Source organism: Elephantulus edwardii, unplaced genomic scaffold (assembly GCF_000299155.1).
Source record: "Elephantulus edwardii isolate Elephantulus edwardi_28Jun2011 unplaced genomic scaffold, EleEdw1.0 scaffold00146, whole genome shotgun sequence".
NCBI classification, from domain to species: domain Eukaryota; kingdom Metazoa; phylum Chordata; class Mammalia; order Macroscelidea; family Macroscelididae; genus Elephantulus; species Elephantulus edwardii.
The window spans coordinates 7,295,379-7,321,429 of record NW_006399896.1 but is presented as its reverse complement, the minus strand read 5'-3'; the positions used below and the strand labels follow the sequence as shown (position 1 = coordinate 7,321,429).

At 37.7% G+C, this 26,051-nt stretch overlaps 1 protein-coding gene and 1 pseudogene across 3 annotated transcripts in view; one reads left to right on the top strand and one right to left on the bottom strand.

The window, feature by feature from the left end:
• ZEB1 (zinc finger E-box binding homeobox 1) overlaps nt 1–26,051 on the bottom strand; it is a 225,484-nt gene that overhangs the window by 109,531 nt on the left and 89,902 nt on the right. The gene's annotated exons all lie outside the window — the stretch shown is intronic.
• The window catches only part of LOC102867753, a 91,644-nt pseudogene continuing 89,397 nt past the window's right edge, over nt 23,805–26,051 (top strand).

Genomic DNA, 26,051 nt, shown 5'->3' with positions numbered 1-26,051 from the left:
AAATGTTTATGAAAATTAATAAAATAAAATTATAGAAAAAAGAAAGAAATAAGGATGATTGGACTTGGTCTCACAGAATGTGGCTATCAGGAAGGAGGTCAGTCTTTGGAGAACGACAATCATGCTTCTAAAAATACTGGATCAGTCATAAAAGAGGGAGACTGAGATGGGCTAACACAGAGACTACAAGAAAGAATGTAAGCACTGCAGAGATTGTAGGGATGGCACAGAATGTTGCATGAAGGGTCACTCCACCAGCACGGACTTGACAGAACAAAACAAAACTTACATTTTGTCTTTAGAAACATACTCTCCTAGCTGACAAAAGATAACTGGGATTGCATTTCAGTAAATCCTGGAGTACTTCAGACTGTTAAAAAATGATAAATGGCTTTAAATGCTAAGGATAAAAAAGTAGAAACTCCTTACATAAATTAATGACTTCCCCAAAATAATTCAAAGTATTAAAAAGAATTTTCCAGACTTTCTTTTATTCTTTAAATAAAAGCATTATAGGATCTGCATTTGGTTACTTCAAATATATACTGTTTTGCTCTTCGAGGTTAAAACAGATAATTTATATATGAAAATAGTAAAAATATTTTGTAATGACAAATGCTTACTCTGGTAGACTGTGATTCTTATTCTGATATTTTGTGAACTTCTTCAGGAAGAATGATCTTCTTTCCAAAGAAGTAACTGACAAAAATGTTTTCCAATTTTCTGCAATAAAAATGTTTTATTCTTATTTTTTAAAACGTGTGAATTTTATTTATCTTATATAAGAATTTCAGAAAGAAGGCCAAGGCTGTGCTTTTATACAAATCTTCTGTCAACACTGACTGTTAGTTCATTAGGCTGAAGGTTTAAAATGTAAAGTAAATCAATAAAATACTAAGATATTGTAAACTAATTTAAAGCGCAAAATCTATAGGATTGCCTATGCCAATAATCTACATGTCAAAACAGAAATTCCCACCTTAGAAAAATAAGGTACATCTGAACAGCATAACTGTTCTAACACTGGTTTAGCAAGCCAGAAGCTGTCAACTTCCAATAACCTATTATTCACACCTCTTTAATCACTGCCACACAGTCGATTATAAATAGCCTCATACATTTTTAAATAAGGTCATTCTGAAATGAAACAAAGAAGGTAGTAAATATTCTTGTACATAAGCAATTCAAGTCCTAAAGCACTGCTCCAATGTTCAATATAAAAAAAGCTAACAACACATTTTATTAACTATGTCAAGTATGCACTCTGTGGATTCGGCGGACTAGGTAAATTACAGCACCATTTAAACATAGCAGCTTACAAAAGCACTCAATCCAAGAAATTTCATCCATTATCACTGAGACTGTAAGGCATTTTTCATGACAACATATAAGCAAACAGAATATTATGTTGATTTAACTAAAAGAAACAATGCTGTGCGAAGTCATGATGAAAAGCCCCGTATAAGGAAAATATATAGTCTCTTCACTGACGATGCCATCAGTTATTAACTAGTGCACAGAGCCTGACAATCTAAACATATTTCTCTTAGTGAATCACAGATTTAGATAAATACATGTTAGAAAAGAAAATAGAAAATGCTTTAATGGAAAGGTAGAATCCTTTTCAAGAAAAGCAGTACAACAGAGAATAGAGAACTAAAGAGAAGGGAAGAGCCTATCTGTCCATCAAGAGATGAATGGATAAACAAATGATGATACATATGTTCTGCAGAATACTATGCAATGTAATAGAAAATACTTTAAACACCCAGTAATATGGATGAACCCAGAGGACATCATTATTCTTAGTGAAATAAGTCAATTGCAAAAAGACAAATAACATAGAAATTTGTTACTATAAAATGTTAAAGAAAGGATAATACACAGCAAAAATATTTTTCAATAGTTACCAGAGATGTGATGGAAGAGAAAAATCACCAACTAGGATAGAAGACTGAACTGGGTAAAAGAAAAGGCAATAAACAAAAAGGAGGTGATCAGCACAATATTACTAAAAAAAGAAAAAGAGGCATAAGGGTTACCTATAACAAAGGTAGATATGGTTAAACACACAATCAGGCATTATCAACAGTAATATGCATTTCTCTATGAGTGGATAAATGAATTGACAGGATGAACAGGCATGCACAGGTGAATGAGGCTATAATCATGACTGTATAGATTTAGAAGTTATTTTTTCTACATATGTATAGTATGTGTTACAAAGAGACTCATCATTACAGAACTGGGAAATTTATGAAAACATCATAGTTTTAATCAAATGTCTAAGAGAATGGGTCACTGAGCCTGGATATTCAAGCTTATGATTATGGGGACATCAAGGTCAATTTGTATAATGTAATCCACAAAGACAATAACCTAACTAACTCCTTTTTGCTTAAGTAGCAACTGCAACCTTAAAGAATGCAAGCAGCCATTCATGACAGAACTACTGTTTCTTACCTCTGTGGAGCAAAGAAAAGTGTAGGGGGAAAAAAGACTTAGTTCAGTCCAGCATACCATGTGTCCCTCAGTCTCCTGACTTGAGACTTGACTTAACATGGTGCCCAACTACCATGGCTGACTACTCTGAAAAGGATAACAACAGAAGGTTACTGACAAGAGTGAGAGAGAATGTAGAACAAAACTTAAACTCATAAAAAATGTCCAGCTTGCTGCTGAGAGAGATGGCTGGAATACCAACTCTCTATGGTCTTTTAGTCACCTTGCAAGTCTGGATCTTTCAGTCAAACAGTCCCATAAGGCAATCAGTAACAACCGGAAGGAGTCACTCCTTAGCACAATCTAACAAAGGAGAGAAAAAGGACACTTTTGTTGTAGAAAGAGCTTAGAAGACTGGAAGGGATAGGAAAGAAAGACAAATGGAAATGGTAAACACAGGGAATAACTGGGAAGTATGGTGCTACAATGTGGAGATTATAATCATCATTATTTCAAAACAATGTGCTTGACTTCCTAAACATAAAACTAATTTGATCAGTTAACTTTCTTCAAATCATAATAAAAAGTTAAAATAAAAGTGAATATAAAATCAAAAGTAGTTTGTTTGCCCCAGCCACAATACCATAATATTTTGGAAGACTAATCTTCTGACTTTAAAATGGGTGGTAGGGGGAGATCATACAACATTCAGCCAGAACAATCAAGCAATTAAAGTTATCTTAAGTTTAATCAAGGCCATTGTCTATAAAAGATTCCTATCAGATCACATGAAGTGAGGTGGGTAGAAACAATGTGGGATAATGTCCTGGTGATGTAGTGGTTTAAATGTTTGGCTGTTAACCAAAAGGTAAAATAAATTACAGAACAGTAGCTCTTAGGAAGAGTGATATGGCAATGTGCTTCAATAAAGATTACAGCCTTGGAAACCCTGTGAAGGTTCCTTTCTGTTCTGTTCTTGTTGCTGGTAAGTGGTTTGTGACTCATAGTGACCCTATGTACAACAGCTCTGAATTCTGCTCTATCCTGAGCCAACCTGTCTCCAACACACCTATCCATATTATCCTATTGACTGAATCAATTAATCTCATCCAGGAGCTTCCTCTCTTGCCCTGTCCCTCCAACCTCCCAAGCATAATGTCCCTCTCCAAGGACTGGTTCCCTCTATGTAACATGCCCAAAAGATGTCAGACGAAACCTCAGAATCCTTGCCTCCAAGGAGCAACCAAGTCTTACCCGCTCTAGGACCAACCTGTTTGTTCTCCTCGCAGCCCATGGTATATTCAATACTCTTTTCCAGCACCACAGCTCAAAAGCATCAATTCTATTTCTATAATCCATAGTCATTGTCCAGCTTTCTTATGCACCCCAAGTAACTGTGAAGACCACAGCTTGGATAAGGCACACCTTAGTCTCCAGACTGATGTCATTGCTCTTCAGTACTCTGGTGAGGTCCCTGACAGCAGACTGGAATCAACTCTAAATCAATGAGTTTGGTAGTTTAGGTTTACTGATTTTTAAGATTATCTATTCAAAGCAGTTATCAAGCATTTGTCACTTTGGTGGTATGTCCCCCTGTAGGGAGTTGTGCTGGTAACTAAAAGTCTGTACTTCTTTCGTAATGTAAAATCATCAGTGGCTTTGTGGGAGAAAGATGGGCAATCTCCTCCTATGCAATTTACAGCTGAGCAAACCCAATGGAGGATAAGCTATGAGTTGGTTCCAATTGGTCATCTGAGTGTTTTCTTCCATGAAATTTCTTTTCATATTTTCTGTCCATTTTGTAATGTTATTGTTAGATACTGTTTAGTCAGTATGACACATAGCAACCCTATGAAGAAAATACCGGAACCCTATTCTATCCTGCACCATCCTCACACTTCCTGACACACAAGTAAGTGCTCATTGTAGCAGCCACGTCAATCTACCTGCTTGAGGATCTTCCTCTCCTTTGCTGACCTTCCACCCTTCCCAGCATCATGTCCCTCTCCAAGAAACAATACCTCCTAGCAACATGCCCAAAGTATGTGAGGTGAAGCCTCATCATTCTTGCCTTCAAAGAGCACTCCAGCTGTACCCTCTCCAAGACATATCTATTTGTTATCTTGACCATTCACAGGATGTTCTGTGCTCAACACCACAGTTCAAAGGCATCAATTTTTTTCCTATCATTCCTATACACTATCTAGCTCTCAGATGCATAGCAAGTGATCAAAAAGACTATGGCCTGAATCAGATGCTGGTCCTCAAAATGGTATCATTACTCCTAATTAATTTGGAGAGATCCTAAACCGCAGATTTTCCCAGTAAAATGCATCTCCCTATTTCCTGACTGCTGGTACCAATAGTGTTAAATGTGGATCCAAGCAAAACGAAGCTATTGACAGTTTCAATCTCTTCTCCATTCATCATGATGTTGTCTATGGGTCCAGTGGTAAGAATCTTTGTTTTCTTGACACTGAGATGCAATCCATACCAAAGGTTGCATTCCTTGATCTTCTGCAACAAGTGCTTCAAGTCTTCCTGACTTTCAGCAAGCAAGTTTGTGTCATTTGCATGACACAGATTATTGATGAGTCTCCCTCCAATCCTGAGCCACACTTTTCCTCAAAGAGTCTAGTTCCTTGGATAATTCACTCAGCACATAGACTGAATATGTATGAAGAGAGAACACAACTCTGACACACTCCCTTTTCAGTTTTAAACCATACAGTGTTCCCCCCCTCTGTTAGCACAACAGCCTCCTGGTCCAGGTATAGGTTCGACATGAATATAGTTAAGTGCTCTTCCCATTCTACTCAATGTCACCTACAACTTGTTATGATCCATATAGTCAAATGCCTTTGAATAATTAATCAAGTACAAATAGGCATTCTTTTGGTATTCATTACTTTCTGCCAGGATCCATCTGACATCAACAATGATGTCCCTGGTGCCACAGCCTCTTCTAAATCCTGCTTAAACTTCTGACAGTTCCCTATCTATGTACTGTTCTAGACATTTTTGAATGATCTTCAGCAATATTTTGCTTACAAGTGATATTAACATACACTTTGATAATTTCCACATTCAGTTGGATCACCTTTCTTGGGAATAGGAACAAATATTGACCTCTTCCAATTTGTTGGACAGACAGCTGTCTTCCAAATTTCCTGGCATAGAATGGTGAGCACATCCAAGGTTGCCATCTGTCAAGTGAAACAAGTGAGTTGCTGTAATTTTCTTTAGAGGTACTGGAATAGTCTATATATTTTAGCGAAGAGATGCTGGACAGATAAATCATTGCCAAATATTTTTACCAGTCTGCACACTGTCTTTTTACTCTTGGAAAAGTCTTCTATGTAAGTATGCTGTTAATTTTTATGTGATCCAAGTCAACTAGTTTATTCTCTGCTGATTATACATTTTCAATTATATTTGATAGTCCATTTGTGCTATCAATAAATGACTCAAAATTTATCCTATTTTTTATTTGCTGATCTTTATAGTCTTAGTTTTACACCTAGCTCAATCCATGTAGAATTAGTTTTTCTATACTGGTCTTATTTCAATTACATGTAAATAGTTAACCTTGTTTTATCAACATTATTTGTTAGAGAGGTTGTCTTTTTGATGGTAGATTTTCATACATAACTCATTCACCCATTTTATATTTTCAGCTCCTAACTAGTATCTGACACATTTTAAGCAAATACGTTGAACAAATAAAAGAATTTCATACTGGACAAAGTGAATTATTTTTAATAAAGATCTTTAATATCTATTTAGAGAAATTGGGAAAAACAGAGGAGTTCAGAATATCTTAAATTTATGAGAGGAAAAATACTACAAATGAGATTTTGTGAGTCATTAAATATTCAAAGTAACTCATGATCAAAGCATGAGTGATCTGAGATACTTCAACAGAGCCAGTCACATAGTATGCATCACTCAGTTAATCCACAACCATATACTGAGATTCACCTGTGACTACGCCTGCAATTCTCTAGCTCACCTCTCCAAACAAATCTACATTCTGGCCTTACAGAATCACCTTTCCCACTTGTCCTGCTCTTATTTATTGATTTTTTTTTCTTAAGCACAGGCTTTAGCTCATGCTTCTGTTTTCAAGAGCACTCTTACTCTTTTTCTTCTTCACGAGGATTCCTTCCTGCCTCCATCTAGCCTTACCTTATCTTAGAGATGGCCACTGGATTTCAAAATGGAAGTTTAGGGGTGATATGAAGGTGTGTATATATATATATATTTTATAATGTTCTCTATTAGGGACTTAAATTTCCTAATTACTTCTTAGGTTTGGCAATATTTCTCCTGGAATTGTTTGCATGACAATCCAGAACAGACCTTTGTTGTCATCAGATAGTGTCAAGTCAACTCAGACTAAGAGAGAGTCTGCTGTGTACAACAGACTGATTCTATACATCAGTACTTAAACCCACCCATTGCTGCAGTCACTGTGTAAGTCTATCTCACTGAAGGTCTTCCTTCCTTTTTCTAACCTTCTACTTCTGCAAACATGATGTCCTTTTCCAGAGACTGGCCCTACCAACAAATATGCTCCAAGTATGTAAGATGAAGTCTCAATAGCCTTGCTTTTTTAAAAAAATGCTGGTGGCATTTCTTTCCAGACAGAAAAATGAATAAAGGTATTTGCGAATAATAATTCCAAAGACACAAATGAATAAAAGTATTTGAAAAGAATAAACCAGAGAACATGGATTCCACTATGGAAACTCCTTTGGTAAACCAGCTGTACAAGCACAAAACCCAAGACTAGTGTGCAGCACCTGTAGATTGTGGTTTACAATAACAGTTTTCTGGGCAGGGCCTGAAGCACTTGCTGCAGACGGTCAAGGACTGCAGCTTCAATATCAATTGAAGCGCAACATCAAGAAAACAAAGATTCTCACCACTGGGTTGATTGGCAGCATCATGGACAGCAAAGAGATGGATACTGTTAATAGTTTTTATTTTCTTGACTTCATTATCAACATTCTTGGTACCAGGAGCCAGGAAATCAAAAGATGAATTGCACTGGGAAAGTCTGCTGTCCAAAGACCTCTCCAGAGTACTGAAGAACAATGATGTCAGTCTGGAAACTAAGGTGCACCTAATCAAGGTCATGGTTGTCACAATTACATGCTACGTATCATAAGAATGAACAATGATGACAAGGGATGAAAGAATGAGAATTGATGCCTTTGAGCTGTGGTGCTGGAGAAGAGAGCTGAATATATCATGTACTGCTAAAAGAATGAACAGGTTCATTCTGAAGAGGGTGAAACCCGGCAGCTCCTTGGAGGCAAGGATTCTGAAGCTCCATGTGACATACTTTGGGCATGTTGCAAGGAGTGACGAGTCCTTAGAGAGGGATATGATGCTCAGGAGGGTGGAGGTACAGCACAAGAGAGGAAAACCCTGGATGAGATGGATTGGCTCAGAGACTGGGGTAATGGGAGTAGGTGTGTCATAGCAGAGTTCGGAGCTGTTTTACATAGGGTCGCTATGAATCGCGGGCAATTTGACAGTACAAAACAACAATAACAACAACATTCTACCAGCCCAAATGTTTGCACTGGGGTAGATTTCATTAATTAGAACAATACCATAAACATAAACTTTGGGAATATGATACAATCAGGAAAATTTTGCTGTAAAGAAGTACTTTCTTTGGCAAATGTGTCTATCTTTGGATGGTTTTATCTTTTGTAGATTATATACAGAACAAAGAGATGCTACAATATTTCCTTGTTTAAAGTGGTATCTTGAGTCAAATAATAGATCCTATTTTATTTAGAGAGAGGTCTGGTTGCACAACGGTTAAAGTACTAGGTTTTTGACTAAAATGTCAGTGGTTTAAATCCATCAGCTGCTCAGAAGAAAGATGTGGTAGTCAACTTCTATACAGACTCACAGCCTTGAAAACACTAAGAAACAGTTCTACCTTGTCTTATATTGTAGTTATGAGTTGGAACTGACTCAAAAGCACTGAGTTTTTGTTAGTTTTAAAGTTACTTTGATGTAACATCAATTTCCAAAAATCAGTGGGATTCCTCTACAGTAACAAAAAGAACTCAGAGAAGGAAACCAAGAAAGCAATACCATTTACTACATATTGAGTAACCACATACTGAGATACTTGGGAGTGAACCTAACTAGAGATACAAAAGGCCTATACAAACAAAACTATAGAACATTTCTGTGAGACGCAGTAAAAGAACTAATGAAATTGAAAAATATGCCCTGTTCATGGATTGGAACACACAATATTGTGAAAATGACAATCCTACCAAAAGCAATCTACACATTCAACACACATCCAATACAGATACCAAATTCATTTTTCAAGGAGATCTAAGTTAGGGAAATTGTCAAGCTTATTTAAAGAGGAAAGAGACCCCAAATAAGCAAAGAGCTTCTAAAAACAAAATCGAAGTGGGAGGCATAGCTCTCCCTGACTTCAAAACCTACCACAGAGAGGTAGTAACCATGGTACTGGTACAATGACAAGTATGCTGACTAATGGAACAGAATTGAGAACCCAGAAATGGACCCAGCCATCTATGGTCAGCTGATAATTTGACACAGAAATAAAATCAAATGGGGAAATGGCAACCTCTTCAACAAATGGTGCTGGCAAAACTGGATTGCTACCTGCAGAAAGCTGAAACAGGATCCACATCTCATACCATACACAAAAATCAATTCAAGGTGGATCAGAGGCCTTAGAGTAAAGCACAAAATTATAAAGTTTACCAGAGACAAACTGAGATCAAGCTTAGATGGCCTACTTTATGTTATAAATAAACTGCCAAATATAGCCAAAAATGCTCAGTCTGGAGGGGGGTGAAATGATGAATGGGACCCTCTAAAGATTAAATCCTAGTGAGCATAAAAACTTTCTTCCAACAGAATGAAAAGAAAACCTACTGACTGAGAAAAAAAATTTGACAATACCATTTCAGACTAGGATCTCATATCCAAAGTTTACAGAATCCTACAGGGCCTCAACAAGAGAAAAACTGATAGAACAATTACAAAATGGGCAAAAGATATGGAAAACTTTTTCACAGAAGAAGCTATTCGGATGGCCAACAAAGACATGAAGAAATGCTCAATATCACTGGCAATAAGAAAGGTGCAACTCAAAACCACAGTCTGATACCCTCTTACTCCAGTAGCAATGGCAAAGCTTAAAAGGACGGCAAGTAATAACTGTTGAAGAGGATGTGGAGAGATATAACTCTTACACATTGTTGGTGGTATTGTACAATGGCACAATCACTCTGGAAGGCAGTTTGGCATTTCCTGAAAAAGCTGGAACACAGAAATTCTGTATGAACCAGCTATTCTACTGCTTGGAATATAACCTAAGAAAATGAGAACTAAGGTACAAAATGAGGCTTGTACACCAATATTCATAAACAGCATTATTCACCTCACAAAAACATGGTTTTGTTATTATCTGTCACTGAGTCATCTACAACTCATATCGACACTATGTACAATAGCTCTGAAGCCTGCCAGTCTCACTGACTCCAACACACCTAACCCCATTGCCCTAGTTACTGTACAAATCCATCTCATCCTGACTCTTCCTCTCCTGTACTGTTCTGTTCCTTCATCCTTTTGAGCATGATGTCCTTCTCTAAGGATTAGTCCCTCCTGGCCACATGTCCAAAATATATGAGATGGAGCTTCAAAATCGTAGCCCCCAAGGAGAAACTCTGTTTCACCCTCTCTAAGAAAGACCTATTTGTTTCCTTGGTAGTTGACAGACTAGGAAGGAGGACTGGTCATCCACTTCTGAAATATAACAGGCCTCTGAAAACCCTAGTACAACAGAGCAAGAACTTGGCAACAGTCCATCCATTTTTCAACCACAATCAAATGGAATGAAAAAGTAAGGTACATTCACACAATAGAATAGTATGCAGCACAGCAGGAGCACTGATTTTGTAAATTACTACCTAACTTGGGAGGGACTGGAGAGCATTATACTCAGGGAATGAACTCAATCCCATTGAGGCAAATACTGTATAAAATCATTACTGTAGAATGTGCATGGTATGAAGATTCAAGACAGGGAGGGGGAACAGAGGGTGAAGATGGGTCCAGGGTGGGGGTTAATCATAGGATCGCACAATTTGATGGGTGAGGGTGGGGTGGGTCATAAAGGAAATGGAAAAGATTCCGTGTGAAAAACAAGGTATACACACTTTGTAAATAAATTAGTTGTTATGTGTTGTTGAGTTGCTTATAACTCAAGGCAACCTTATGTACAACAGCCCTGAAAGCTGCTCTATCCTATGCCAACCTTACTGTCTCTGACACACCTACTCTCATTACCCCAGTCACTGAATCAATCCATCTCATAGAGGGTCTTCCTCTCTTTTTCTGTCCCTCCACCCTTTCAAGCATGATGTCCCTCTCCGAGAACTGGTCCCTCTTTCAACATGCCCAAAGTTCGTCAGATCAAGCCTCAGAAGTCTTTCCTCCAAGGAGCAACCTGGTTTCACCCTCTCCAGGATGAACCTGTATGTTTTCATGGTAGTCCATGGTATATTCAATACTCTTCGCCAGCACCCAGCTCAAAAGCATCAATTCCCTAGTATCCCTAGTCATTGTCCAGGTTTCTGATGCACAGCAAGTAACTGTGAAGACTATTGCCTTGATCCATGCACACCGTAGTCTCTAGACTGACAGCAGACTTTCACAATGCAAGTTATCACTTGCTTTCCTGGCTGCTGGTACCAAGAGTGTTATGGAGCTAAGAAAATGAATGCTGTTTACAATTTCAATCTCTTTACATTCTATCATAATGCTGCTAACAGGCCCAGTGGTGAGATTCTTTGTTTCCTTGATATTAAGCTTCAATCCATATTTAAGGCTGCAGTCCTTGAGCTTCCACTGCACGTGCTCCAGGTCCTCCTTAGTTTCAGCAAGCAGTGTTATATTATTTGCATAATGCAGGTTGTTGACAGGTCTTCCTCCAATCCTGATGCCACATTCCTCCTCATATAGCCAAGCCTCCTGGATGATCTTTTCTGAATACAAACTAAAAATGTATCAAGATAGGCTGCAACCTTGGCATACACCTTTCCTCATTTTAAACCAGTGTTTCCTTGTTCGGTTCCGACTACTGCCTCCTGGTCCAAGTACAGGTTTCACATAAGCACAATCAAGTGTTCTAGGATTCCCATTTTCCTCAAGGTTAGCCACAATTTTTTGTGATCTACACAGTCAAATGCCTTTGCGCAGTCAATGAAACACAGATAAACATTCATCTGGTCCTCTGTTTTCACCCAAGATCCATCCAACATCAGCTATAATATCCCTAATATAAAAATTTATTTAAAAAACTTTGATACAGGAAAATGACTAAAGATGAAAAAACCAAGACTGAAATTTAATATTCGTAATTTTTGGCCTTCATTTTAAACATTCTGCTGCAGTACCTGTGGTGCAGTAAGTTGTTCAAAGGCTTTTTTTTAGGTATTGACTTTGGCTTTAACCTCATGGCTTAGGGAAGACTATCCCAATGTGAGGTGCTTGTGGCCCCATCAAGGGGACCCCAAGAGCTTTTTAATTACGTAAATAGGCCAAGAGCATCTCTGAGGTAGAAACTGGCAAATAAGGTATGTACACTAGAACTGAAGGGAGTAGTCAATTTGTCAGTCCATCAAGCTTGATACTAAACAAGTTTACAAGCAGAATTCAGGAATCTCATTATTCTCATAAAGAAGCAGCAGAGAATGTCTTTTGGGAAAGAGATCCTGTGCTAGTCAGGGACCAAGACCATGATGACCAAACAAAACAGAAGGAGAAGCAGCAGCGGAGGCAGCAGAGAACCAAGGCCTGATGGTAGACAGAGCTGAACTAGAGAACTGTAACCACATGCAGCAAAAGACAAGGGCCGGAGCTCAGGCATACTGGTGAAGGAGTGGAGTGGTAGGCACCATAACTGGCAAAATTAAAACAGTTGTGTAGCACTTGCCCAGAACCTTACGGTAGGTTCTAGAAAGCCAAAAGGTCAGAAGGCCTACAAGCACATCTGCAACAGTGTTCTGACTGATGAGTTGTATCCTCTCTATTTTCAACAAGAACTTGCCATGTTACTCTCCCTAATAAACCTCATAAATGTGGGCTGTCTGTAGGCATTACAACAGATTATAGTATCCAGTAATCCAGTAGTGAGAGCTCTAAAAGGGACAGGTGGTGCTAGAACTGGAGGAAAGAAGTGTTGGAAGGAGGGGATATGTCTGACCACAGAGAAATTGGCATTGTGCTGGTGATACTGTATATGGTGACTCAGCCAGGCTGTGAAATTAGTGGTCAGGCACTGTGACTCTCTGAAGCTGTACTGCTTTTTACAGCACTATTATAAGAGAAATGTAAGCCTTTGTGAGTTAAGACTGGGAAAAACCCATCACCATACCATCATCTAAAAGAATAAAGAACTGAGTATTTTATTAAATTATTATTATAGTAGTAAATGTAAAGAAGGAAAACATTCAACATATTAACTTTCCACACAAAAAGAAGAAAGCTTATTGTGAAGAAATAAGAAAGCTTATTGTGTGAAGAGAGCTTGGAAAATAGATTTAGAAGTTAATGATGTTTGTTTTTCCCAAAGATGCAGAATATTAAATTATATTCAATTAAATATTTAAATAAGTTAGGTAAATGCTCCTCTTCGTAACTAGGTAAAATTACCAGTAAAGTGTAGTTAATCTTTAAGAACTAAAAAACAAGTAAAGAACACTTCTCACAGAGTAACACATCTGTAAAGGACATAGAATATATTAGGGAGCTCTGGTGGCCTAATGACAAGAAACTGAGCTTTAATCCTGAAAGCACAAAGTTCAAGGCCACCAGCTGCTCTGTGGGAGAAGGATGGACAATCACCTTCTGTGCAATTACCCACTGGATCAGCTATGGGTCGATTCTGACTCTATGGTACACGACAACAATAACACAATTTATGATTTTTTTCATACCATCAACTATAAAATGGTGCAGAAAACCAAACAATATTTACATGTGAGATTACCAAAAAGAATTCAAACCTCAATAACAAAATCAGTCATCTCAATTTTGAAATCTCCTTACAATTTTTTATCTAGAATAAAGAAGAAGTAACACTTGTTGCTAATAATCATCTATAAAATAATCAATTGTATTAGTGCTTCTAAGGTTATTCTTTAGAAGGAAAATAAAGCCCAATGTCAAAATCACTAGATACAAGTTTTACAATGAAATGCAATAATCATTTATTTAGAAAACACTCAAACCATACATATAAAAGTATTATAAAGTATTAGAAATGAAGGAAATTAAGTAAAAAAAAATTCTGATGATCAAAACAAGTATAATTAGACATTGTCATTCCAATTTTTTTCCAAAACACTACTGAAGAATCTTAACAGTCACTAGAGAAAATGAGAAAATAGAGATTTTAAAAGTTATATAATCCTACCACTGACTTCATTACACACACACCTTTCCCCACACCACATACACACACACCCTCAGAAGGATTGGCCATTCACTTCTGAAACATAACTGGCCTTTGACAACCCTAGGTACATCAGAACACAACTATAGTAGACTAATAAATATGACTAGTGAAAATAAGCCCTCAAGTTTAGAAACACAAAGGAGAAATAGTTGTACGAAGATATCAACAACTGGTACGTGAAATATGAGAATCATGAGTGTAGAAAAACTGAACATTGTAAAGAAAGACATGGAACACTTAAATATTGACATACTGGGTATTAGTGAATGAGATACATTGGCATGGGATATTTTGAATCCCATGATCAAGATCATAGAAGCTGGAGATGAAAAAGTGAGAAAAAAATGGGGTCACTTTCACAGTTAAAAATACCATTTCTAAATCCATACTGAAATACAATATTGTGACAGGATAATATCCATACACATAAAAGGAAGACCTGTTAATACCACTATCATTCAAATTTATGCACCTACAACCAGAGCCAAAGAGAAGGAAATAGATTATCTCTATCAACTGTTGCAGTCAGCAAATAATCGAACATATAACCAAGATGCATTTATAATAATGGGTAACAGAAATATAAAAGTTGGGAACCAGGAAGAAGGATTAGTCAGAAAATAAGGACAAAATGACAGAATTCCGTACGATCAATGATTTATTCATAGCAAATACCTTTTATAAGAAACATAAATGCAGGTTATACAAATGGATTTCATCTGATGAGATGCACAGGAATCAGATAGATTACATCTGTGGAAGGAACCGCTGGAGAAGTTCAACATGAGCAGTAAAAACTAGGCCAGATGCTGAGTGTGAAACAGACCATCAACTGCTTCTATGCAAGTTCAAATTAAAACTAAATAAGGTTAAATCATAGCCACAGGAATAAAAATTTGACCATGAGTCTATGTCCCAAGAATTTAAAAACCAACTCAGGAATAGGTTTGAGGCCTTTAACACTAATGAATGAAGACCAGACAGGCCATGGGAAGATAGCAAGAATATCGTTTATGATGAATGCAAAAAGTCATTACAAAGAAGGAAGAAGAAAAGACCAAAATGGATGTCAGAAGAGACTCTGAATATTGCACAAGAGTGCAGAGAAGTTAAAGCAAAGGGAAAATATCAAGAAGTTAAGTAGCTGAATAGAAGATATTAAAGGGCTGCTCAGGAAGACAAAGCAAAATAATATATAATGAAATGTGCAAGAAGTTGGAGTCGGATAATCAAAAGGACAGAAATCGCTCAGCATTTCATAAGTTGAAAGAACCAAAGAATAAGTTCAAGCCATGAGCTGCAATGCTTATGGATGCTATGGGCAGAATACTGAACAATTCACAAAGCATTAAAAGAAGATGGAAAGATATACAGTTATTGTACCAAAAAGAATTGGCTGACACAGAAGAATTTCAAGAAACAAAATATGATCAAGAGGCAACGGTGATGAAGGAGGAAGTGCAGGTTGCTCTGAAGGACTTGGCTAAAAAGAAAGCCTCAGGAATTGATGGAATACCAGTTAATGTATTTCAGTGAACAGATGCTGCCCTCCATGTGCTCACTAAGTTGTGTCAAGAAATCTGGAGGACAATTACTTGGCCAAATGACTGGATGAGATCCATATTTATTCCCATTCCAAAAATAGGTGACCCGACAGAGTGTGGGAATGATCAAGTATCACTAATACCAGACACTAGCAAAATCCTGCAGAATATTATCCAGAAAAGACTTGAACAAAAGATTGACAGAGAACTACCAGAAATACAAGCTGAGTTTAGAAGAGTTTGTGGCACTAAGGACATTATTGCCAATGTCAGATGGATCTTGGCAGAAAGCAGAGAGTAACAGAAGAATATCAATCTGTGTTTCACTGACTATGCAAAGGCATTTGTGTGGATCACAAGAAATTGTAGCTAACTTTGAGGAAAATGGGGATCTCAGAACACTTGATCGTGCTACAAAACCTGTACTTGGACCAAGAAGCAGTCCTCAGAACAGAGCAAGGAAACACTGCATGGTTCAAAACTAGGAAGGGCGTGCATGAGGTATGCATGCTGCCCTCATACCTTTTCAATCTTTATTCACAACAGATCATTCATAAAGCAGGGCTTTATGAGGCATGTGGCATCATGCTTCATTGGAAGAAGACTCATTAACAACCTATGATAGCAGAAGACACACTTTACTTGCTGAAATTAAAGAACACCTGAAGTACTTGCTGCAAAAGTTAAGGACTATAGTCTTCAATGTGGATTGAAGCTCAACATTAAGAAGACAAAGATTCTCACCACTGGGCCACTCAGAAGCACCATAATAGGTGGAGAAGAGATTGAGGTTGTTAGCAATTACAGCTTGATCAGATCCACGATTATTAACACTCTTTTTTTTTTTTTAAATTTAGGTTGTTTATTTTTCATTTCAATGAACATCTACAGAGATTTTGGGATTCCATTCATTCATTGTTGCACCCTTCTCCCTGCACAAACCCCTCCCCCCTCCCCCCATTTGCTCCTCTCCTTGAAAAGCAAAAGAAAAACTCCCCCATTAACACTCTTAACACTAGCAGTCAGGAAATAAAACAACGAATTGCAGTGGGAAAATATGCTATCGTGGATCTCTCCAGAGTGCTGAAGAGCAACGATGTCAGTCTAGATACAAAAGTACACCTAATCCAGGCCATGGTCTTCTTAACTACTTGTTACACCTAATCCAGGCCATGGTCTTCTCAACTACTTGTTATGCTTCAGAGAGTTGGACAATGACTAAAGAAGAATAAATACTTTTGAATTGTGGTGCTGGAGAAGATTCTTGAACATACCACGGACTGCCAAAAACAAATAGGTCTGTCTTAGAGAAGGAGAAACCAAGTCTCTCTTTGGAGGCTAGGAACTTGAAGCTCCATCTCACTTTGGGCACGTGGCCAGGAGAGATTGGTCCTTGAAGAAGGATATCATGCTCAGAAGGGTGGACAGACAGTGCAGGAAAGGAAGATTCAGATGAGATGGAATGATAGAGTAAATGGGCAAATGGGGGTTGATGTGTCAGAATTACTGAGACTGGCTCAGGATAGGGAAGGGTTCAGAGCTGCTGTACATAGGGTTTCCTATACACCACAGGCAACTCAATGGCACAAACAGCAATAACATACTAGACAAGTTTGAAGGCAGGAGTGGCATCCACTTCCTAAACAACATATGCCTCTGGAAACTATGAACTTTGATAAATGTCAGTAGTTGTACAGGGGCTTCAGACCTTTTGTTCACAGGGTCACTATGAGTCATGCTTGACTCAAAGGCAATCAACAATAACAAGGATTAGTAATCTCCTCCTGTGCAATTTACTGCCTCTGAAAATCCTCTAGAGGGTCTGCTGTGGGTCAGTTCCAACTCAATAGCACACAGTTCATAAATAATAGTATCAGTAATAAGTAGCAGTATCTAGGATTTTAAAAGCACTGCTTAATTTATCTCTCTCTCTCTCTCTCTCTCTCTCTCTCTCTCTCTCTCCAACATGTTGCTGCCATGGAGCTAGAGATGTCAGAGCTGACCTTTTGTTGGGTTTCTGAGACTGTAAACTGCATGGAAGCAGACTGTTTACCTTTCACCCTCAGAACTGTGGAGGAAATTGAACTACCAGGTAAGTGTGTTTCAGCAAACACATGCAGCCCTGGATTTAGTCTATACCAAGAATTTTGAAAGACAGCTATTTGGCCAAACCATTGAAAGATATACATGTTTCTTCCTACTTAAACAAAAATGATAAAACAGAGTGTGGAAATAACTGAATAATAGCATTAATATGACACACAAATACGGAAGATTATTTTAAAAAAATAGTTGGAACAGTACATCAACAGAGAACGACAAAAAATTCAAACGGGATTCAGAAGAGGCAATGAGTACTCATTTCATGTGAGATATATCCTGGCTGATAAAAGAGAATAACATAAAGATGTTTACTTGGGTTTTATTGACTATGTAAAGCCATTTGGCTATATGGATCATAATAAATTATGAATAACACTGAGAAAAAAATGGGAATCCCAGAATACTTAGTTGTGCTCATGCAAAACATACAAAGAAGCAGCTGTCTGAACAATAAAAAAGAAACACTGAATAGTTTAAAATCAGGAAAAGTGTGAGTCAGGGTTTTATCCTTTTTCCATATTTATTTAATATGTATGTTGAGAAAATAACCCAAGAAGCTGGACTACATGAAGAAGAATGTAGTATTAAGATTGTAGGAAGACTTATTAAGTACTTGTGCTGGATAGATGACACAATCCTGCTTGCAGGAAGTGAAGAGGATTTGAAGCACTTACTAAAGAAACTCAAGACTTTAGCATTCAATTTGGACTACTTCCGAGCATCAAGAAAACAAAAATCCTCACCATTGTACCAATAGGGAACATCATTAGCTAGAGAATAGCCTGAAGTTGTCAATGATTTAATTTTACTTTGATCCACAATCAACACCCTTGGTAGTAACAGTCAAGAAATCAAGAGCCATGTTGCATTGGCAAAATCTGTCAGGGATCTCGTTAAAGTACAAAGGAAAAAAAAAACCAACCAAAAAACCCCCAAAAAATTTAAAGTCTAAGGTACACAATATTTATGCTATAGTATTTTCAATTGCTTTATATATGCAGGAGAAATTTGGAAATGAATAAGGAAAACTGAAGAACTTTTAATTGTGCTGCTGATGAAGAGTACTGAATAAACCATAAACTTGCAAAAGAATGAAGACATCTGTCTTGGAGAAACTAATCTTTCTTGTGAAAAGTAGACAGGTTTAGCAAACACGACAGAGACTCTGAGGAGAAGGACTGACAATGACTGCAACAATGAGTATAACAGAGATTTAGGGATAGGGCACAGACAGGGAAGTCTCAATTTGCTCTTCACAGAGTTGACTAACTAGTGCCCAACAACAAGAACTTCACAATAGGAAAAAATGTGCTCAGAGATGAAACTACTTGCAAACAATAAAACAGCTATTAAGTACCAAGGCTTATATTTAAAAGGTAAAGATAAAAATAAAAAAAATATATTTACTTCCTGAATCTTGGTAATGGTGACCCACTGAGATACACCATTATCCCTTAGAACAATAATTCATAAACTAAGTGAAACACATGTAGATAGTAAACCTGAAATCCTCTCCATTAAATGTAAAGGATGAATAATAAGGTCAAACAGTGCCTGGTAGAAGAAACAAAATGAAAACAGCAAACAAAGAAGGAGTGGGCATATTCTACTAGTCATATAACGTAGCAATTTTAAGATGAAGATTATATTGATCCTGGATGAGGTGCACATAGAGGCAAATTCACCCAAACTCCAGTGGGACAAATATACAATGTAAACAAATACTGAGTTAAAAAACAGGAGTAGGACAGGAACCAAGCTCAAGGAAGAAAACTACAGGCAAGTGGTTGTGAGCTCTGATACCTAGGTAACCACAGAGTAGGGAGAGTATCAGAAAACAGACCTAAAATTGTTCATCAGCAGTGATCTCCTGTAATTTTTGTTTAGTTTGTGGAGTGACAGCTGGGGTGTCTGGTTTCTTTACGGACATGCCCCTCCTACATACACAGTAGAGAGTTCTAGTGGCTTAGTGGCAAGGAGTTACACTGTCAACCCAAAGGCATGTGATTTGAACTCACCAACTGCTTCATGGGAGAAAGCTGAGTCATCTCCTCCCATGCAATTTACTGCCTCTGAACACCTACTGAAGGATAAGCTATGAGTTGGTTTCTACTTGACAGCACCCCTTCCCCCAGTGGGATTGGACTGTGCAGGAGCTGATTCATATAGCACAGTACTAGTATCAATATCAAAGAACAGTGAATAGAAGATCATATGCTCCCTTCTTTCCTAGATAAGTCCTCCCACTGATTAAGTTTGTTTACTCCTTCCTCCCTCATCTGGTGATCTATACTTAATGTCATCATGCTGCTGGAGAATCATTTGGCAGCATATGCATCAAGCTGATCTCCCCTATATAATAATCTGTTGCTACTCTGTTCCCTAGCAGCCAGCAGAGCAAGTACCCATGAAATAGGTATTATGTACCAGTGCCACCAAAATGGTTATTGATAGCACACACTCACCTATAATGCCCTGCACCTCAAACAATAAGAGATACAGACTTCACAGACTGTGCATTTTGCATCCACTCTCAACCACCTGGTAACAGTTGGAATGTTCTCTCATGTTACATTATCCCTAGTTCTGCCAAGAACCCAGGGGTATGAAGTCCTGTGAATCACACACTGTGTGCCCACTACAATGATAACTATTTGCAAGTCCACTCATTATCTCCCCGTCACTCCACACTTGACAAGTGACAGTGATTATGTGACCAAGCATCCATTTTCCTGCTACACGCATATCCTGATTCAATGAGCTGCAGTGAACACACAATTGTCTGTTACCACGCACTCCACTACCTTCCACCTCCCTTACCTAGCAGCAACCAAGTTTCTCCACTGGTCTTCCACACCCACCACTCCAACCTTACCCACTTGGCAAATGTTATATCCTACTTCTGTGCCAGTAGATTAGAATGGCAGATGGCATACCCATCCAACCCACCTTCAACTACCCCACATCAGTGAACAGAAACCTGTATTCAGAGCCTAGTCACTACCTTACTTACCGATCTGGAGGCAAGTGGCATACATCACAGTGTTGCCAAACTAGCAATCAAAATAGCATGGCCACCTGTTCAAAACATATGTCAAAACAAAACTAAACAAACAAACTAACAAAAAAAAACCCCAAAACCAAAAAACCCATCAAGGCAGAACACATAAACATATACTCAATCAATACAATAACACCTTAATGTCTTGGAGGCAACAACTAAAAACAACTTTCACAAAAAATTAGGACAAGGTAATGTAAGCAAGTGACCAAAATAAAGGGTCAGAAAATTATCCGAATGAAAAAATGGTAACAGAACTACCTGATAAGGAATTTGAAAGACTTATTTAGGACTATTCAGGAGATCAAGGAAAACAGAATAAATCAAAGAAATTATGTAAAATCAAATAAAATGCAGACAAAAATGGAAATAATTAAGGAAAATAATACATGGGTAAGTGACAAAACAGATAATTTAAAACATACAAAAACAGTAAATAGAAATAAAAAATTAACAATAAAACTTCAGAAATAGATAATGGAAACACACTACGGAACTTTATTAGTGGAAAACGGAATTATCAAAATAGAAGACAAATCCTTTAGTAGTACCATTTTTTATTTTAAAGAACATTTGGGAAAGAGAAGAAAAATGAAGAGTTATATTCTAACTCTTAGAAAAAGAACTAAGTTATGTCAGACACTGACAGAAGCAAATCTGTGTATAAATCACAGGAGACAAAAACAACATAAAGGAAATGCTTCAAAAGTGTATTAATGGAAACTTTCCCTAATTATCATGAAGGAGAAGACAATCATCCAAAAAACTCAACAAACTCCATATAGATGAAGCAAAATTTTACAGTTGTTAGGTTGAGTCAGAAACATACCAACCCTTCACTGAGTTTCTTAGGCTGTGAATCTTTCCACGAGGAAACGCCATCTTTGTCCTGCAAAGCAGCTAGTGGGTATAAACAACTGACTTTTTAGTTAAGTCATTAAAACATACTATAAACTTTCCAAAACCAAGGCAATAAAACTTATAAAGCAACTCAGGGAAAAACTTGTCACCTTAGAAAGAGAAACCACTGCAACTAAATTCTAATTACTCTGATGAATCTATGTTGGTAAGAAGACTAGGGGAAGATGTTAACAGAACCCTGAGAGAGAAAAAAACAACAAGAAAACATATCCAGCAAAGCTGTCTTTCATATTTTATGAAAGAACTAGGACATTTTGAGATAAATAGGAATGAAGCAAATTTGCAAAAAAGCAGACCAAACAAGAAATATTAAAAGGAGTTCTTTGAACAGAGCAACAATAACATCAGACAACTTAAGAGTAATACAATTGACAATATCCCTCAAATAACAGCTAAGAGAGATAATTCTCAAATAAAGCAAAGCTCAAAATGAAACCACAGAATCAAAAGTATAAAATTAAAACAATCTGAAAACATAGATGATAGTCAATTTTCTAGAAACACACAACCTACTAACACAAATCAACAAAGACAAGACTAAGCAGACTTACAGCAAAAGAAGAAACTGAAGATGATATAAAACTAACAAAACCAACCCCTAACAACAAATAAAACCCGGTTTAGATGGTTTCAAAGGAAATTCTAACAAATATTCAGAGAAGAGTTAACACTGGTTCTATTTAAACTATTCTAAAGCATAGACAAGGAAGGCTGTTGTTGCTGTGCACCACCAAGATAAAACCAAATCACAGCTGACCCTCCAGAGGGTATTGAGAGAAAATAAATCCTGCAGAAGGAGACTGTCCATCTTTCTCCTGAGGAACAGTCAGTGGATTGTTGTGTTTTTGTGATAGCAGTGGAGCTCCATCTCTTGAATTCATTCTATGAATACAGTATAGCCCTGATAGCAAGGCCAAGCAAAATAAATCACTAAAAAACAAACCAATCCCAAATTAGACTTCAAGAAATAAGCAAAGATGATTCAACATTGCATGAGTCATAGGCAACTTAATGGCACATAACAACAACAATCACATAAATTGTTTAAATGACAAGAGCCACATGATCATCTCATGCAAAAAAGGAATTGATAAGGCCCTGGATACATCCTGATAAAAACTGAGAACCAAATAATGATAGAAGGGAAATTCCTCTACATAATTAAAAACATGATACATAGCCAACTCCCAATACTATACCTGAGATAGAATAAGTGTTCTTTTTGAGGACAGGAACATGAGAAAGATACTTCTTATCAACACTCTTAAAAATATTGCTTTTAGAAGTTCAAGACAGAACATCAAAAGAATAAATGTAATTAAAGGGCATCCAAACTGATAAAGAAGTAAAACTATCCAACTTACAGATGACATGATCCTATACATAGAAATATGCAGAGAAGCCACAAAAAAAACTACAAGGAGAAAAAAGGTGTACTATAATGCTGTGATTGCAACTGAAGTCATAAAATAAAATATGTATTAACAGTTAATAGAAAACCAAATTGCTCTTTAAATTTTCATTCAAATAATAAAAACAAACCAAACAGACAGACCAAAACTACTGAAACAGGAGATTTCAGCAAAGTGATAGGATTCAAGTTCCACACACAAAATCAGTTAGATTCTTCTATACTAATAACCCTGAAAATAAATGTGGAAAACAGTACTACTTCTAAAGCCCTCAGAAAAGATACTTACGAATAAACCTTAGGAATAGCCACATAATCTCATTCACAGGTAGTATTTGTTCTCTTTAACTTTTGTCCTCATGGAAAAAGTACCCCAATTCTTGTTATTAGCTCATAAACTTGACATTGTCTCAGTTTTCTACTCATCATTTATATTTGTTCCCTTCCTCTCAGATTTGTTAAATCTCTTTGCGACTAGTTTGTTCCCCCTATTTCCATATCACAAAAAATCTTAAGTTTAGCCCCCTTACCTACTTCTGTACCTACAATCAAATATTATTGGATCCCTGCATTCTCTTGAAGAATGCTTCCCCCTCCTTTTCACCCTACCTAGGCTGCTACACCACCTGACACAACGGTGGGTGTGTGTGTGTGTGGAGGGAAGGCCTTCTGTTCTTCCTAGGACCCCAGAAAGGAAGAATGCTGGTCTGACTGGAGGAGGAATCTTAGGCCCCAAGGGACACTCACTGCATGCACTGCTTCTTCTTTGCTGGTGCTGTGACAATGTCCACAGGAAGAGGATTTGGTGGTACTACTGGCAATGATGCCCAACAAAGCATACAGTCTTTCTGGTCTCGTGTCCCAGTAGAAATCAGGAATTTGACAGTAAAATATTTACAACTAGAGGTACTCCCACTGGTTCATATTAAGATTATTAAACTAGATGAAGATGTGAAGATGCTGAGTGCAGAAGCTCCTGTGTTCTTGGTCAAGACTGCCCAGATTTTTATCACAAAGTTGACTCTTCGAATCTGGAGTCACACAGAGGAAAACAAGCACTGAACTCTACAGAGGAATGATATTGTCATGGCAATTACAAGATTTGATCAGTCTGGCTTTCTTATCTATACTGTTCCAAGAGATGAACTGTAATCTCTAAATTGTCAGGAAAAGTGTACCAGTCTGTGACTCCTGCATCCATCCAGTGTACTTCACGCTGGCTCAGAAGCCCACTGCCATTCAAATCCAGTTGTTACAGCAAGGCCAGCAGACCACAGCTCCCTGACCACCATCTGACCTCAGTACAGCCTCAACAAGGACAAATCCCACCTGTAACAATGTAGGCTGGAGGGCAACAGGTGCAGACTCTGTAGACACAGCCACAGGTCCAAAGGCAGCAAACACAGAGCAGCAAGAGCAGACCATGCAGGTGATGCAAGCAGATCACCACCAACACAGCAGAGATCCAGCAAATTCTGGTGCAGCTGAATGCTGGCCAGCTGCAGTACTATTTGCTTAGTTCCTCCCGTATCAGGCGCCCATGTTGAGCAGGGACAGATCCAAACACCTGCCACCAATGCCCAAGAGATTACACAGAGGTTCAGCAGGGACAGCAACAATTCAGTCACTTAACAGATGGAGAGCAATTCTACCAGATCCAACAAGTCATCATTCCTACAAGCCAGGACCTCGCCCAGCCCATGTTCATCCAGGGAGCCACCCAGGCCTCCATGTGCATAGCCTCCCCAGGTGACTGGGGGATTGATCCCGCAAGACCAAGAACAATCAAGACAGTCTTTTTTGCCACAGAGTCTAGGTGATAGGCACAGCCTCCCTCCCCAGCAGACCCGGCCGACCTCAACACCTCCTGCAGGCTAGGACACTCGTGCACTATGCCTCATACTCAGCGCTGAGATTCTTCAACAGAAATATGCAGTATTTTTATTTCTTTTCTTTTCTTTTCCCATTTTTCCATCCAAGGAATTTCAATATGCTGAGCTGTGTGACCAATGCTGTGAAATGGATATACTAAATAGTGTATTAACAGCATAAAAATAATATATTATCTCCCATTTCCTCTCTAACTTATACATAAAATTAGACTTCATGTGTAAAATTTCCCAAAGCCAAATAAAAACATGTAACAGAATAATATATAATAATATAAATTATTCTTATATTTTTATTATATCAATTATTTATTTATATAAAGAATGATATATATAATTTGAGAGCTATTCCAAGAGACACAAGAGTTTCTCACTTTCCATGAAGTCCAAAATGCATGTATCGCTTTAACAGACTATTTATGCTATACATCTCCTATAAGCATTTCTATATACTATTTTAAGCTTATGACAAACACAGAATCTATTTATTTCAAATTATTTTCTGTTATTAACTTGTTGACATATAGCAAAACAAGGCACAGAACTAGTTTCTAATGTGGTTTCTTGTTCTACATAACCTAAATATATAATCTTGAAAGTTTTTTGAGTTATCTATAAGTTAGGCATCTTCTCTTAATAATGGAGTTTTTCCATTACCTGAAAGGAAATAAGGAAGGAAAAAAAATTAAACACCAGAAAAAAAAGGGCACTCTTATGTAGTATGACTTTAAAGATTTTCTAAATATATCACTATTTAAAAACTGTACTCTTGCAAAAGGGAATTAATCTGGCTTTATGTTGGTGTTCTTATATGAAATATAATTCCATAATACAGATGCATTTTAACATCGTCATTGAGCTAATAACACTGTTTACGACTTCAGCTGCTATTTCTCTCAGATTATTAAAAAAAACCCATGAGATCTCTGACCCATGACCTCCATCTTCAGGTACTGCATTGCTCCCCGACCCGGCTCGCGCCCCCCGCCAGCTCTGAACTTTGGGACTGGCCAAGGGCTGTGCGCAGACACAGTGAACGGTGGGAGTGGACTTGAACCGGGACACACCCATGCATCTCTGACCCACGACCCCCATCTTCAGGTACTGCATTGCTCCCCCCCGACCCGGATCATGCCCCCCC